Below are 15,311 nucleotides of genomic sequence, written 5' to 3' on the forward strand. Positions count from 1 at the left end.
ACCTAAAGTACATGTACTGCAGCAGCTCAAGAAGACAGCTCACCGCCACCTTCTTATGGGCAATTAGGGATGGGAAATAAATGCGAGTGACACCTGTGGTGTTCTTTGTGTTGTTTATTCAGGATGGATTGCATAGTGTTCCACAAAGACTATAGTATAGCTTTTACTTAAACAAAGGTATGATTTTATTTACACTACTAAACTGGGTTTTGACACTTAGTCCTTTTAGAATACAGAATTGATCAATAACATCAACACTCACCTACTGCTGATCTCACACACTGATATAAACTATAATCTAACCTTCTCACACTAACTGCTCTGATGACCTTCACTCGCTGTCTTCTGCTAACTCCTCCCCTAAGGTCTTGCCTCACTGCTTTATAAAGTAGTATCTTCAGCTCCCTCTAGTGGCTATTCATGGTACTACATTAACCCTTGTAATGCTGATAGTTATGATAATACCACAACACCCACATCACCATTTTTTAAATGGGATACCCCTTACTGACATGATTGACTGGAGCCCTGAACAACACTCATCCTCAATACGCGTGAAGAGAATAAAAGGTGGAACATGCTATAGGAATGCTGAAGTAGATGTTCAAGGAACAGGGAGCTCTCTGCATTATGCCACAAAACGCCTGCTGCATATTTGTGATGTGCTGCATGCTTCAGAGTGGCCTCCATTTGGAGGAGCAGCAGCAGAGATAGTCTTCATTGGACAAGGAAGACCAGAAGGAAGGAGCGGAAGTAGCAGAAGGGCCAGCTTCAGCTACTTCAGCAAGAGGTGTGAAGGAGCAGCTCGATAATTCAGTGATTCTGACGAGCTGCTCATACCTCTGCCCTGCACACTTACACTGAACTCTCTGCTGAAGTCCTTGATACATCCTTCACTATTTCCATAATCGTGAATGTAAAATTCCTGCTCAATAAAGATCCTGATGGTCGTATGAATCCCGTTGTGATTTCATCATTTGTGTTATGATCTCGGTAGAGACCAATAATGTGGGTTTTTTGGGTTTTACTAAAAGAAGGAAGCCACAAAGTTAATGATTTAAATCCAAAGAACATTACTGCACTAAAAGCAGAAAACATGAATATTAATAACTCCACTCTATTTTACATCCAGACAACATTTATGTCAATGATATACTGACAACTCAGATGCAGAACCCATTATTTAACTACATTTCATACCATTAACAGCAAATATATAAAGATGTCCTCTATTACTTTCTTATCCAAATGATCAACTCATGCTTTTTTTCTTGAAAGAAGTTTTAGTAACTCTGCTATTCCTACGAAATGCTCTCACTGTGGCCTCCACAAAGGTGGGGGAAAGGCACTGTTCCCCATGATATTCCTTTTAAGTGCCACTGAATCGGCCAAATAGACATGTATGCTGCATTTCAATTCCTGGCTAAGATCCGAAAACACTGTTCAGCCTTTAATGGACACCTTTAAGGGGCCTAATGCTTGATTTCGCTTTTAGAGGAACAAAAAAATACGGTTTTGGACATTTTCTGCCTCTCTTTGGGCTGGCTGCTAACTTTTGCCTTTTCACATCTTTTCCACCTGGATAATAAGTACAATAAAGTTCCAAGTCACACCTTAATTCATCAAAAATAAGTTTACCTGATCACAGAATTTTCCAACGTTTCCACTGGCCAGACATGCTTCTGGAAGTGGTTAATCAAAACTGTTGGATTTCACAAATTTTCGAGTGAAAAGTATCAAAGTGGACTCAGTGGTGCTCGCTATTTGAATTTTTTGAAGATTAGTTTACACGTGTTATGCAGTGTCTACGTCCAACCTGTATCAGGCAACAATATTAACTGACTCAAGACTTAGAAATGTTGGAGAGGAGCTGCATTTACCGGGTCCTTTTGTCCCAGGAGTCAGAAGGTGCGATTCCCCGGCCTCATTGCGCCCTCGCTCAAGCATCACGAGGCCGGTGAATAGCGGGAGAGGCCAAAAACTAGATCCGTGCCAGGCGCCAAACAGTTTGCGATGCAACTGTAGGCAAAATCGGGATCACACCGTAGCATGGCGAGAAACCAATTATCACCACTTAAGCCCCATTTCCATACAATTAACCAGAGCTAGCCCATATCCAACGGCCTCTTGTCATTCAGCGGCCTCCCCAGCAAGTGCTCATGCTGGCGCCGATTAGTACTCTTTTTGAAAAACGTAAGCCTGGCTGAAGTGCTTCAATGGGAGCCAAAGAGGTGAGTAGCCATCTTTGCTCACAAACAAAGAGCCCGGGGGTGCTGAGCTTGCCACCCTAGAGCTCGGTGCGGGATAGGGGACCCTCAGCTGGGGTTGGGGGAACCTCTACAGGGGTGGGACGTCATAAAGGGATGCGGGGGGGGTGTTGTGGGGACAACCATGAGGCAACCACTCGTGTCACCACCATGCCAACACCCGAATCGTGTGCACCGTACCGAGGGCAACCCCTGTCCCGGTCCGTCTGCCCCAACAACCACCACCGACTGCTGAGGCCTCTGGTTGTGCAGCTGAAGGCTATTGCTAATATGGAATTGCAATCATGGTTAAGTGAGCACTTCACATAAGCCAAGTCGATTCCCATGGGTGGTCGGGTCAAGTAACATGTGGGAGTCATTGCCTGGCATCCCAATCACTCCCTGACGGTTGGACACTTGCTTGAAAACTGCAGGTGGCAACACCACACACACACCCAGGGGATGGTACACAGCTCCGGGGAATATCCACTGCCGGAGGGTGGGTGAGCGCCACAGGGAGGGGGGGTGGTGGGGGGATGCCTGGAGGGATGGGCAAAGGGTCCAGAGGTCAGACTGCATTGTGGAAGAAAGTGACAGAGGCATCATAATAGTTGTGCGAAAAGGTGTTTAATGTGTTGGTGTAATGGTGCCCCCCCCACCCCTGCAAGACCCACCCTCCTCCCCACCCACTTCCTACCCCCCACAACCCACTACCTACCCCCCAACCCGCTACCTACCCCCACATTCCCCCTCCCCTCCCCCAGTTATCCTCAATGTGCTTCCCCTGCTACCCCCCCCCCCCCCCCCCCCCGAGCTCTACCACTATGTCTTGGTGTTTCCCCAGGATGCACATCTGAGGTGGTGGCTGCCAGCTGCTTACCTCGTCTCCTGGCCTTCGATGCCCCTGGCGGGCCTCCTCTGATCGCTCTGGGGCTGGAGGGCCGCAGCTCACTTGTCGGCGGCACATGCACAGCCGTGCCGCCCTTTCCCATGCGCTGACTTTGAGATGCGGCCTCATCAGAGGGGTGGAACCCAAGGGATCAGGTGGCCACCATCCCCACTCTGTGGGACCGGTCTGGGTTGGCACACGACGGCCCCGCCTCCTACTCAGTGCTCATAGGACCCTGGGGTTCATCTTGGGATGGAGGGGCAGCTGGTTCGAGCCCCAGCTGCCCCTCTTTTAATCTGAATCTGCCAACCCTGGCGGTTCCCCATGGTCTGCACCATTGTGCCGATACTCCTTAGTGACAAGGCCATGCTCTGCGGCGCCTCAGTCATTCTGCGGCTGGGACAAGCTCCACAGCGTCTCGGCCATGCCCATCTGAGAGCAGGACAGGTCCTGCAGAACCTCATCAAGGTCAGCCTCGTACTGGGTGACATCCTCCAGCGAGTCGGAAATTCTGTCGAGATCCTCAGCCATATCCTGTCACCAACCACACAATGCCTTGGACACCTTCATTCATGGTGCCATTGTCATGCACCAGGCTTTCCACTTGCAGTGTTGCTCGGTGCCACTCATTGCCGGTGCCATATCCTGTGCCCATAGCGTCTGGGACGCCTCGGCAGTCTGCGGGGGTTACGGGTGATCGTTGGACTTGATGGACAGGTTGCCCCCTGAACGGGTACACACGACCCTGGGGTTGGCATGGTGGTGCCGCAAGTGGTTGCCCCCCAGTTAATCCCCTCCCGCACCTCCCCCTCAACCTCCTATAGCGGTCCATCCCTGCGGAGGTTACTCGACCCCCAGCCGAGGGTCCCATGCCCCCCGCCGAGTACAAGTGTGGCAATCCCAGCGCCCCCAGGCTCTTTGCCTGTGAGCAAAGATGGCTACTCAATCCTCGGCTTGCCACAGAAGTCTTTCTGAGATCCTGATTTCGTGTAGGGGATCGGGCGGGTTGCATAGCAAACAGCATGGCACCTGGTGTGGTTCTCAAGTTTGGCCTCTCCCGCTATTCACCAACCTCATTTCGCTTGAGCGAGAGGGTAACAAGGCCAGTGAATCACGCCCTGTGTGTCTCACCACACCCTCCACCCATGGGCAATGCCATCCCCCACACACATGGGCTCTACCCCACACCCTCCAGGTGAGGACACCCCACTATGGGTTCCCTGGGGGATCCCCTCTTCAGACCCCCCAAGTGCCCTTACAGCACTTTCGTACAGCACCCCCTCCTTTCCAGGACTCCCATTCATCAGCCTCAACCTCCTTACTTACTTGCCCTGCACACCCCCACTCTTCAAATCCCCCTCCACCGTCCTTTCATGGGTATGACCCCTTCATCCCTCAGTCCTTGGCAGTGCCACCCTGGAACATGACACACTTTCACTGCCACCATGACACTCGGACAGTACTCCTGCCAGCTTGGCAGTCCCATGAAGGCATCTTGGCAGTGCCGGGGGCAGTGTCAAGATGACAGCTGGACAGTGCCATGGTGCTTGCATTCCATGGGGAGGACCAGGGGGCCAGCCTGCACTGACCTTGACCACCATGGGGTCTCCAGTGGCTCAGGAGACCCCCCGGGTGCCATTCCGCCTGGTCCACTTTGGCGTGAACAAGTACTGAATGGCGCCTGAATGCAGCCTCGCTGGAAAGGCTGGAGAATCGATGGAGGCTGGTGGATGCTGGGTAGGTTCGCTGAAGTTGTTTTAAAAGTGGGTTCGGAATGCGCCGTTTGGTCTCACCCTTTGTGGGCAGTATTCTGACTCTGACACCTCATGGGACTTGGTTAAATCCCGCAATGCATGAAGAATGCCAGGAAGCCCACAAGTGGGCATTCACCGGCTACACTGTGTTCAAACGAGAGCGCAAACTGACCGGTGGATCGTGACCTTACAATTTCACTCATTCACACACACTCAGTCTCGCACACTCACATGCGCAGGGTGTGATTCTCTGGAAAAATGTCTGTTCCCCAGAGGGTCCCGGAGTGTTAGCCGAGGGTGAGGGCAACCAGTGCTGCCTGGGATGAGGTGGTGTTGGCTCTGAGTGCTGGGAGTGTGAAGCTAGGCGTGCTGTAGATGTCACCGCCAATGCGTGTCTCCAAGGCCAACACTGCCAGGGTGGAAACAGCAGTGGTGAGCCTTGTGGACGATGTCAGCATCATTAGTAAAGGTGTCCAAGGCATTGCATAGTCGGTGACTGCCTTGGCTGAGGGGCTTGGCAGATGTGACCCAGTACCAGGCTGACCTTGCGAATGTTCTGCAGGGCATGTCCCGCTCTCAGATGGGCATGGCCAAGGCACTGCGGAGCTTGTCTCAGTCGCAGTTGGGCATTGCCAAGGCCCTGCAGAGCATGGCCTAGTCACTGAGGAGCATCGCCGAGGGCAGTAACATGATGGTATGGACCATAGAGATTAGCCAGGGCTGCCAGAGCCAGATGATACAGGGGCTGCCGGGGCTCGAACCAGCTGCCCCTCAATCCCAAGGTGAATCCCAGGATCCTATGGGCACCGAGCGGGGGAGGTGGCCACCAGCTCCCCCAAGTTCCACCCCTCTGATGAGACCGCATCTCACAACCAGCATATGGGACAGGGCAGCATGGCTGTGCAGGTACCGCTGACAAAGTGGGCCAGGGCCCTCCAGCCTCAGTCCCTAAGGAAGCCCACCAGGGTCATTGAAGGCCATGGGACGAGCCTGTCTCACAAACTGTCTGGCGCCTGGCGCAGTTCTCACTTTATGCCTCTCCAGCTATTCACCATCCTTGTTTGCTTGAGCGAGGATGCATCGAGGCCAGAGAATCGTGCACAACATCTCTAGCTCCAACCAGTCAGCTCAGGGTACAAATGCAATCTACAGCACAAAAATGCACCCGTCGTAACGATAAAGACTTCTTTCACTTTGTACACAAAAGCAGTCAGTAGATTTAGACAGCAGTGTGCAGTGTATAAATTCCCATTGTCTAGAGCATTATCGATGGTATTCACAGACTTATCTGGGCCCTTATAACCGTGCAATGGTGTTCATGAATTGCAAAGGGACTCCACTCCATCAATGTCCAAGTGATCGGTGACCAGCAACACAGGATCACAAAGATGAATTTTCAATGACTCGGGCCAGGCATCAATCATGATTGAATTATTGAAGAAAACTTGTGCCTGGGTTGTCTTGAGGAAAAGCGAGGCCAAAAAAATGATATTGCAAATTCTACATGGTTCATCATACCCTTGCAACAACCAGCTGTGATGGCCCATGTGCTGGAGGGGAAAAAATACTATTTTATGTTGGGGTGTGGGTCCCTTTAAGTATTAGGTTTCTCTCAGAGTTCATTTCTGCTCAAGCACCTCGCTTTCAGGAAAAAGAACATATGACCAAGTTATGTGGGATAGAAACAATTGAATTGCAAAGGATCAACATCAAGTGGGCAGCACGGTAGCACAAGTGGCTAGCACCGTGGCTTCACAGCGCCAGGGTCCCAGGTTCGATTCCCCGCTGGGTCACTGTCTGTGCGGAGTCTGCACTTTCTCCCCTTGTCTGCGTGGATTTCCTCCGGGTGCTCCGGTTTCCTCCCACAGTCCAAAGACGTGCAGGTTAGGTGGTATGGCCATGATAAATTGCCCTTAGTGTCCAAAAAGGTTAGGAGGGGTTATTGGGTTACGGGGATAGGGTGGAAGTGAGGGCTTAAGTGGGTCTGTGCAGACTCGATGGGCCGAATGGCCTCTTTCTGCACTGTATGTTCGATGTACAGGGGTGTGCATTTTGGGTGTGGCCTCAAGCAGTGTTGTTAGTTTTATTAATGCCTGGCTGCAGAGCATTTGAAATTTGTTATGCTGCATTCAGACACTGAGAAGAGAGGGAGAGACAGAGCGATAGAGTTCCAGAAACAATATTCCAAAGTTAAAGGTTATTAGAATTGTAGCCGCCTGGGTTGGCCACTTCCCGACTTAAAATGGAGATCCGCAAAGACTACAGGGAAATTCAGCCAACACAGGCAAAAACTAGCAAGTGCAAAAATCCTGTGTATTAAAACTTGCAAAAGCCCAGACAGCACTGAAACTCACAGCCATCTGCATACTCATGAGCGATCCCCGGGTACAATTGAAACAGCGCCAGCAGGAGCCAAGACAAAGGAAGGCCAACGGACACTCAGGGACCGCCCAGCGATCAGGGAACAACTTCAGTATTGGAGAAATCGATCCAAGTGATCGAAACGTAGTCCAATCACTTAGAACCAGGTACGGAGTCCGCCCCGAAGGACGGGAAGCCCCTGGGGACTATGAAGTAGAACCCCCAAGTTCAAATCGGTCTTCTTGGCAGGGTCACTCAGCAACTCGAATCAACCCTTGAGAGTGAACTGCCTAAGCTGCCGCATCAACCCAGTAAGTCTCCAGTCAACGCACGCTACGAGATAGGCGCTCCGACCTACCAGTCTATACCAGCATTTGAATCCTGCAGACTCAGAATCGAACAAAAGGCCATTTGTTCCCCTGACCTGGTGAGCCAGTTCCGAAGCTAAGTATAGGCCTTTTAGTGATAGAAATAGTCTAGAAAGTAGAGCTTTATGCATGAGTAGTGATTTACTGTGTATAATAAATGTGTTTTGATTTGAATCTTACTAGTTAGTGTGTTAAGTTATTGATCGGTACTTGAACTTGAAGCTCGTGGCGGTATCATAAAGATACCTGGCGACTCTAGAGCAAAGGTCATAGAAACAGAGCAAATTCAGTAAAGACCCAACGGGCAACGAATTAAGAGCCAACTAAAGTTAGCAACAGAGTTTGGAGAGTTCAGGCCTGAGAAGGCTCAGATTAAGACGATAGTTACACCTATGTTGAACTGGGAGTCGACAACAACTGGGTGTTTAAAGGGGATCCAAAGAGAAAACTTTGCTGGAAGTGACCAGAAAGCCAAAGAAACCTGGGACGGGATTCTCCGGTCTCCGATGCCGAAATCGCGTTCGGCGATCGGCCGAAGAATTCCCGTTTGCGCCGAAATCGGGGGCAGCGCCGCTTTTGCGATGCTCCGCCCCCTCCAAGACCGAGTATGGTGCACACTGTCGGGACGGCCTCAGGACGTCACCTGAGGTCCTCCCCGAATGCTCCACCCCCGATGCGCCGAGTTCCCGATGGCGTGGGTCACTCATGATATTTATTCTCCTGAACCCGGCGTGGCGGCTGTGAACTGAGTACAGCATCGCCACAGTCGGGTGGAAGTCATTCCATGGGCAGGGGGTGTCATAATATACACACAAGTATATGATGGTGCAGACAGACAGTGAGTGACCCAAAGGATGACCAATGAACATCAGAACACAGCAGCCAATCCCCAGACAGGTCACGGCCACTATATAACCAGGGGGCACAAGTTTTCCTGCTCTCTTGGGATGCAGCCTCTGAGATAGTCAGAGCCTGTGCGCAACAACTAGAACATCCACCATGTGGTAGTAAGATATTCTGATCAGGTTAGCCTCAGGTCTCCAGTCAACTCAGCATACTGTCAAGCCACAGTTCAAGCATGTTTAATAGTTAAGAGTTTAATAAAATAGAGTCGCATTTCTGCAAGTGTTGGAAGCCTGTCTCTCTCTCTGCTACAGTAAACGCAGTCCTCACAGACCCAGCTTACCCAACACATCATGGTACCAGTGAGTTATGTTTGAGTTTGACGGACCCACCTTGAGATAGTCTGCCTTTGACCAGCGATCAGCCAGCCGGGAACATGTTCAGCGTCTGCCCTCCCCCGCCGCTCCGCGTCGCCGCCAACCTCGGTGCGAACTGGAAGATTTTTAAGCAGAAGTTTCAGCTGTATCTTACCTGCATCCTACATGAGCACGCTAATGACTGGTACTCCCATATCAAGGTGGCAGATACGGCGCGGCAAGGCCCCCACGATGCGGAGCGGGTGCAGGCCATAAAACAGTTCCAGGGCCTGAGTCTGGATGAGGGCAGCCATTTTGCGCGCTTTTCCCGGGCTCCTGCGCATGCGCAGAACGACCGAGGGGGCGGCGAGGCCGAGGATCGAACTGCGCATATCTTTTGACCGGACCGTGCATGCGCCGTGGCGCACAGAACATCCTGACATCGGCTTCCAGACGTGCAACAACTGTGGCTCCGCCCACTTAAAGCGGCAATGTCCCACAAAATCTGGACGCTGTCTCCAGTGTGGTAAGCTTGGCCACTACGCAGCCCTGTGCAGATCTGCTCAACTGCCCGCCACACAGCGATCCCAGCCGCAGCGCAGGAACGCCCGGTCAGTGCAGCAACCCATTGCAGGCTCCGACTCCAACATGGTTCAAGATCCCGACACCGAGGATCTCACATCCCCATTCCGGGTGGGCATCATCACCACGCATATGATGCTTTCCAAAAAAAAGGCTAATCAACTCCCAATGCTGAGCATTGATCCGGACGACGAGTGGTGTGCCACCCTTACGGTCAATGAATCTCGCATACGCTTCAGGCTGGACACCGGCGCTTCAGCGAACCTCATTTCGAAGTCTGACCTGGATACCATCCACGTCAAGCCGAGTATTCTTCCATCGACCTGCCAGCTCATCGACTACAATGGCAATGCCATTGCTGCCAGTGGCTAAAGCCAGCTTGTGGTTTCTCAACGTTCCTCAAGAACCACCCTGCGTTTCAAAATAGTAGCGTCCAACAAAGCTTCCTTGCTCGGTGCTCAGACCTGCAAAATCCTGAATCTTGTGCAGCGGGTTCACTCCATGTCGCCCGCTGAGGCATCAGCCTCGCCAGATGCCAACTTTCAAACCCAATTAGATGACATCATAGCACGATACCACAGCATCTTCAAGGGTATGGGCACACTCCCCTACACATACAAGATACTTCTGAAACCAAATGCCACACCCGTGGTTCATGCACCACGTCGGGTGCCGGCACCCCTTAAGGACCGCCTCAAGCCGCAGCTTCAAGACCTCCAGGACCAGGGCGTCACTGCTAAGGTCACGGAACCCACAGACTGGGTTAGTTCCATGGTTTGTGTCAAAAAACCGTCAGGGGAACTTCGCATTTGTATCGACCCCAAAGATTTGAACCGTAACATCATGAGGGAACACTAACCCATCCCTAAGCGAGAAGAGCTCACTAGCGAAATGGCTCATGCCAAGTTATTTACAAAGCTGGATGCCTCCAAGGGATTTTGGCAGATACAGCTGGACGCATCCAGTCGAAAGCTCTGCACTTTTAACACCCCATTTGGTCGTTACTGTTACAACGGGATGCCCTTTGGCATCATCTCCGCCTCGGAGGTGTTCCATCGAATAATGGAGCAAATGGTGGAGGGCATCGATATCATTGTCTGGTCCACAACTCCTCATGAACACATCGATCGCCTCAATCGAGTGTTCCATAGGATCCACGAGCATGGCCTCCGACTCAACATAGCCAAGTGCTCGTTCGGTCAAGCAGATATAAAGTTCCTCGGCGACCATATTTTGCAGTTCGGTGTGCAGCCAGACGCCGATAAGGTGTCGGCGATCAATGCTATGAAGACACCGGAGGACAAGAAGGCGGTCCTCCGCTTCCTAGGAATGGTCAACTTCCTTGGGAAGTTTATCCCCAACCTCGCATCTCACACCACAGCTCTCCGCAATCTTGTAAAAAAACCACCGACTTCAAGTGGCTCCCCACTCATGCGCGAGAGTGGTGTGAGCTCAGGGCGAAACTCACCAAGGCCCTGGTCCTGGCGTTTTTCGACCCTTCGCCAAGGAGACGAAGATCTCCACCGACGCAAGCCAGGCTGGCATTGGGGCAGTACTCCTTCAGCGCGACAAATCCTCCTCCTGGGCCCCAGTCGCATATGCATCTAGAGCCATGACCCCTACTGAGCAGCGATATGCTCAAATCGAGAAAGAGTGCCTGGGCCTCCTCACGGGGATTGACAAGTTCCATGATTACGAGTATGGACTCCCCAAGTTTACGGTCGAAACGGAACACAGGCCACTGGTTCACTTCATACAGAAGGACCTCAACGATATGACGCCACGCCTACAGTGCATCCTCCTCAAAATGCGACGCTATGATTTCGACCTGGTCTACACCCCGGGCAAGGAGCTCATTGTGGCCGATGCACTCCCTCGCTCCATCACCACGCCATGCGAGCAGTCGGACTTTGTCTGCCAGATCGACGCCCATGTTGAGTTCTGCGCATCCAACTTTCCGGCCACTGACGAAAGGGTCATGCAGATTCGTCAAGAGATGGCCAGGGATCCTTTACTCCAACGGGTAATGCGCCATCTCACAGATGGTTGGCAGAAGAGCCAGTGCCCACAATTCTACAATATAAAAGATGACCTGGCAGTGGTCAATGGCATACTAATGAAACTGAACAGGATAGTAATACCGCAGAGTATGCGAGAGCTCGTCCTAGGCCAACTCCACGAGGGTCACCTGGGGGTGGAAAAGTGTCGCCGGCGAGCCCGAGAGGCAGTATATTGGCCTGGCATCAATGACGACATCGTCAACACTGTCCTAAATTGCCCAACGTGCCAAAGGTTCCAGCCGGCTCAGGCGAAAGAGACTTTGCAGCTGCATGAACTGGAGTCGTCCCCATGGACCGAGGTTGGCATTGATCTCTTCCATGCAAAATGCCGGGACTACGTCCTCCTCGTGGACTATTTTTCAAATTATCCCGAGGTGGTCAGACTGCATGACTTCACATCAGCAGCAGTCATCAGGGTGTGCAAAGAGACCTTTGCCCGTCAAGGCATTCCACTTACGGTCATGACAGATGATGGCCCGTGCTTCTTCAGTCAGGAGTGGACGGATTTTGCCCGGCTGTACAATTTCACGCACGATACTTCAAGCCCCCACTACCCCCAGTCAAATGGGAAAGCAGAAAAGGGGGTACACATTGTAAAACGACTGTTGTGCAAAGCTGCTGATTCGGGTTCAGATTTTCACCTGGCACTGCTAGCCTACAGGGTGACTCCTTTGTCTGCTGGCCTGTCCCCAGCACAGCTGCTAATGAACCGCACACTATGGACAACGGTGCCAGCTATCCACATCCCGGACCTTGACAATTTTCCGGTCCTGCAAAGAATGCAACTGTCTCGGGCCCAATGCAAGTCGGCGTATGATGCCCACGCCACAGATCTCCCTGCTCTGGTCCCTGCTGACCGAGTTCGTGTTCAGCTACCTGATGGTGGCTGGTCTGCCACAGCTGTGATGGTCAAGCAAGTGGCCCCCAGATCATTTCTCGTTCGCATGCATGATGGCTCCTTTCTTCGCCGTAATAGGCGGGCACTGCGACTGCTTCCACGCTCGCCACCTGAATGTGATGTCCTGCCTCGCCTGCTGATTCCTCAGGACACACCCGTCCAAGAGGTCATTGATCTGCTCTTTCTTGTGCCACCGTCTACGTGGGATGCAGCTCCGCCCATTCCAGTGCAGGCGGCCCCGACCCACCCTTGAGGCGGTCAACCAGAATTCGTCACCCGCCACAGAGACTGAACTTATAGACTGAATGTTGCATTGCCTTGTGCTTCGTTTACACATCTGTACATATTGTTTCTTCCTAATTTGTTGTATGCACTCTATCTGCACTAGACACCTTCCCATGTAAATACATTCACGTATTTTGTATATAGGTCAGCTCCTACTCATGTAAATATGCTCACATACTTTGTACATAGTCAGGCTTATACACACACCCACTATTTATTGACACATACATGCATTTTTTGAAAGGGGGGAGATGTCATAATATACACACAAGTATATGATGGTGCACAGACAGACAGTGAGTGACACAAAGGATGACCAATGAACATCCAGAACACAGCAGCCAATCACCAGACAGGACACGGCCACTATATCACCAGGGGGCACTAGTTTTCCCGCTCTCTTGGGATCCAGCCTCTGAGACAGTCAGAGCCTGTGAGTAACAACTAGAACATCCACCATGTGGTAGTAAGATAGTCTGGTCAGGCTAGCCTCAGGTCTCCAGTCAACTCAGCACAGTGTCAAACCACAGTTCAAGTATGTTTAATAGTTAAGAGTTTAATAAAATAGAGTTGCATTTCTGCAAGTGTTGGAACCCTGTCTCTCTCTCTCTGCTACAGTAAACACAGTCCTCGCAGACCCAGCGAACCCAACACATCAGGGGGGACTTTGGCGGGGGCTGGGGACACTGGTGGGGGGATGGTCCGGGGGTGGCGAGCCTGTTCAAAGGAGGCAATTTTTGGCAGGCCACGCACACGCGCGGCCGGAGCCATGTTGCACGCGCAGCCGCTGCAGGCCGCCGCCATGCGCGTGTGCAGCCATGGACCCGACAATTCTCTGGCCATATCTGCATGCCTGCTAGCCCCCCACCAGACAGGGGATCGGTGCAGCTTTTGCGCCATTTTATCGGGCGTAAAAAGCCACTGTTCCTGTCATGATATGCAGACATGCACAGAATGAGATACAGCCAGGCAGCTAATGAACACAGAAAACAGGACATAACCAATCAGCAGGCAGAACACTTGGGGGTGGTTTCCCACTATAAAATACACGAGGCACGAGGCACCACACTCCGAAATCTTCGAGCGCTATATATTCAAACAATGCCTACAAGGTGAAGATGAATCTTTCAACTCCTTCTTAACTAATCTCCGTCTACTAGCGCTGTCCTGCAACTTTGGTGATATTGCTGACTCCATGATCAGGGATCAAATCGTTTTTGGAGTTCACTCTGATGCTCTGAGAGAGCAGCTTTTAAAAATCAAGCATATGACCCTGCCTGTCGCGATTGAAACATGTACAGTGCATGTGCACGCCAAAGATCGGTATTCCCAATACAAATCGGCTGAAAATGAGAAACTTGCCTCCCACGAGGCAGAGTGTGCAGCGCCTCAGCATTGATGAAAGCGGCCATTTCGCGCACTCTTCCCAGAGCTCCACGCATGCGCGATGCGAATGGGATAACAAAGCGGTCGATCACCACACTACGCAGGTGCGAACATCTGCCGACCGCACTGCACATGTACGACGACGCATGGAGTGTAACGACGTCATGACATGCCCGAAATGCGGCCCCGCCCATTTAAAGAAACACTGCCCTGCAAAAGGCAGGCGATGTTTAAATTGCGGAAAGCCTGGAAACTATGCAGCCTTGTGCAGGTCTACACCACCAGTCAAGGACCAGCATTCCCCATTCAAACGCAGGCGTGTTCGGAGTGTCCAACAAGGTTTACAGGATTCTGATCCTGGCAGAGCAACGGATCCAGAGGACGATTGCCTGGAGTCCCCTTACCATGTGGGCATCATTACCACACGTGAACATGCCTCACCGACATCACCACGGAGCCTGCCCATCCTCACTGTGGATTCTGCGGATGAATGGCGTGCGGTGATGCAAGTAGATCAATGCTCTATCCACTCTATCCAGTTCAAGCTGGACACAGGTGCTTCTGCCAATCTCCTTTCATAGGCAGATTTCAATCGCATCAAGAAGCCACCCAAGCTTCTTCCAGCAGCCTGCCAGCTCTTGGAATATAACGGCAATGCCATCACAGCGCTGGGATCCTGCCATCTGCTCGTCTCCAACAGGATCATTCACGCAAGGCTAAGGTTTGAAATCATCAAGCCAGACAGGGCCTCCCTGCTCGGCGCACATGCATGCAAGCAGCTAAACCTTGTGCAGCGGGTCTACACAATGATTTCCTCCAACGTGGATCTTCAAGCCGGCATTGACGACATCCTCGCTCAGTATCCGGATGTGTTTGACGGGATGGGCACTCTGCCGTACCGGTACAAGATCCTGCTATGGCCTGATGCCGTGGCTGTGGTCCACGCATCACGCCGGGTCCCGGCTCCGCTGAAGGAGCGCCTGAAGGCGCAGCTAAAGGATCGTCAGGACAAGGATCAGCTACAGAGTTACAGAACCGACTGACTGGGTCAGCTCGATGGTATGTGTAAAAAAGCCTTCGGGGGAGCTGCGCATCTGCATTGATCCCAAGGATCTCAACCAGAATATAATGCGGGAACACTACTCCATCCCAAAGTGGGAGGAACTCACAAGTGAGATGGCACACGCCCGGTTTTTCACAAAGTTAGATGCATCACATGGATTCTGACAAATCCAGTTGGATGAGTCCAGCAGAAGGCTCTGCACCTTCAACACACCGTTTGG

Source organism: Scyliorhinus torazame, chromosome 11 (assembly GCF_047496885.1).
Source record: "Scyliorhinus torazame isolate Kashiwa2021f chromosome 11, sScyTor2.1, whole genome shotgun sequence".
NCBI classification, from domain to species: Eukaryota; Metazoa; Chordata; class Chondrichthyes; order Carcharhiniformes; family Scyliorhinidae; genus Scyliorhinus; species Scyliorhinus torazame.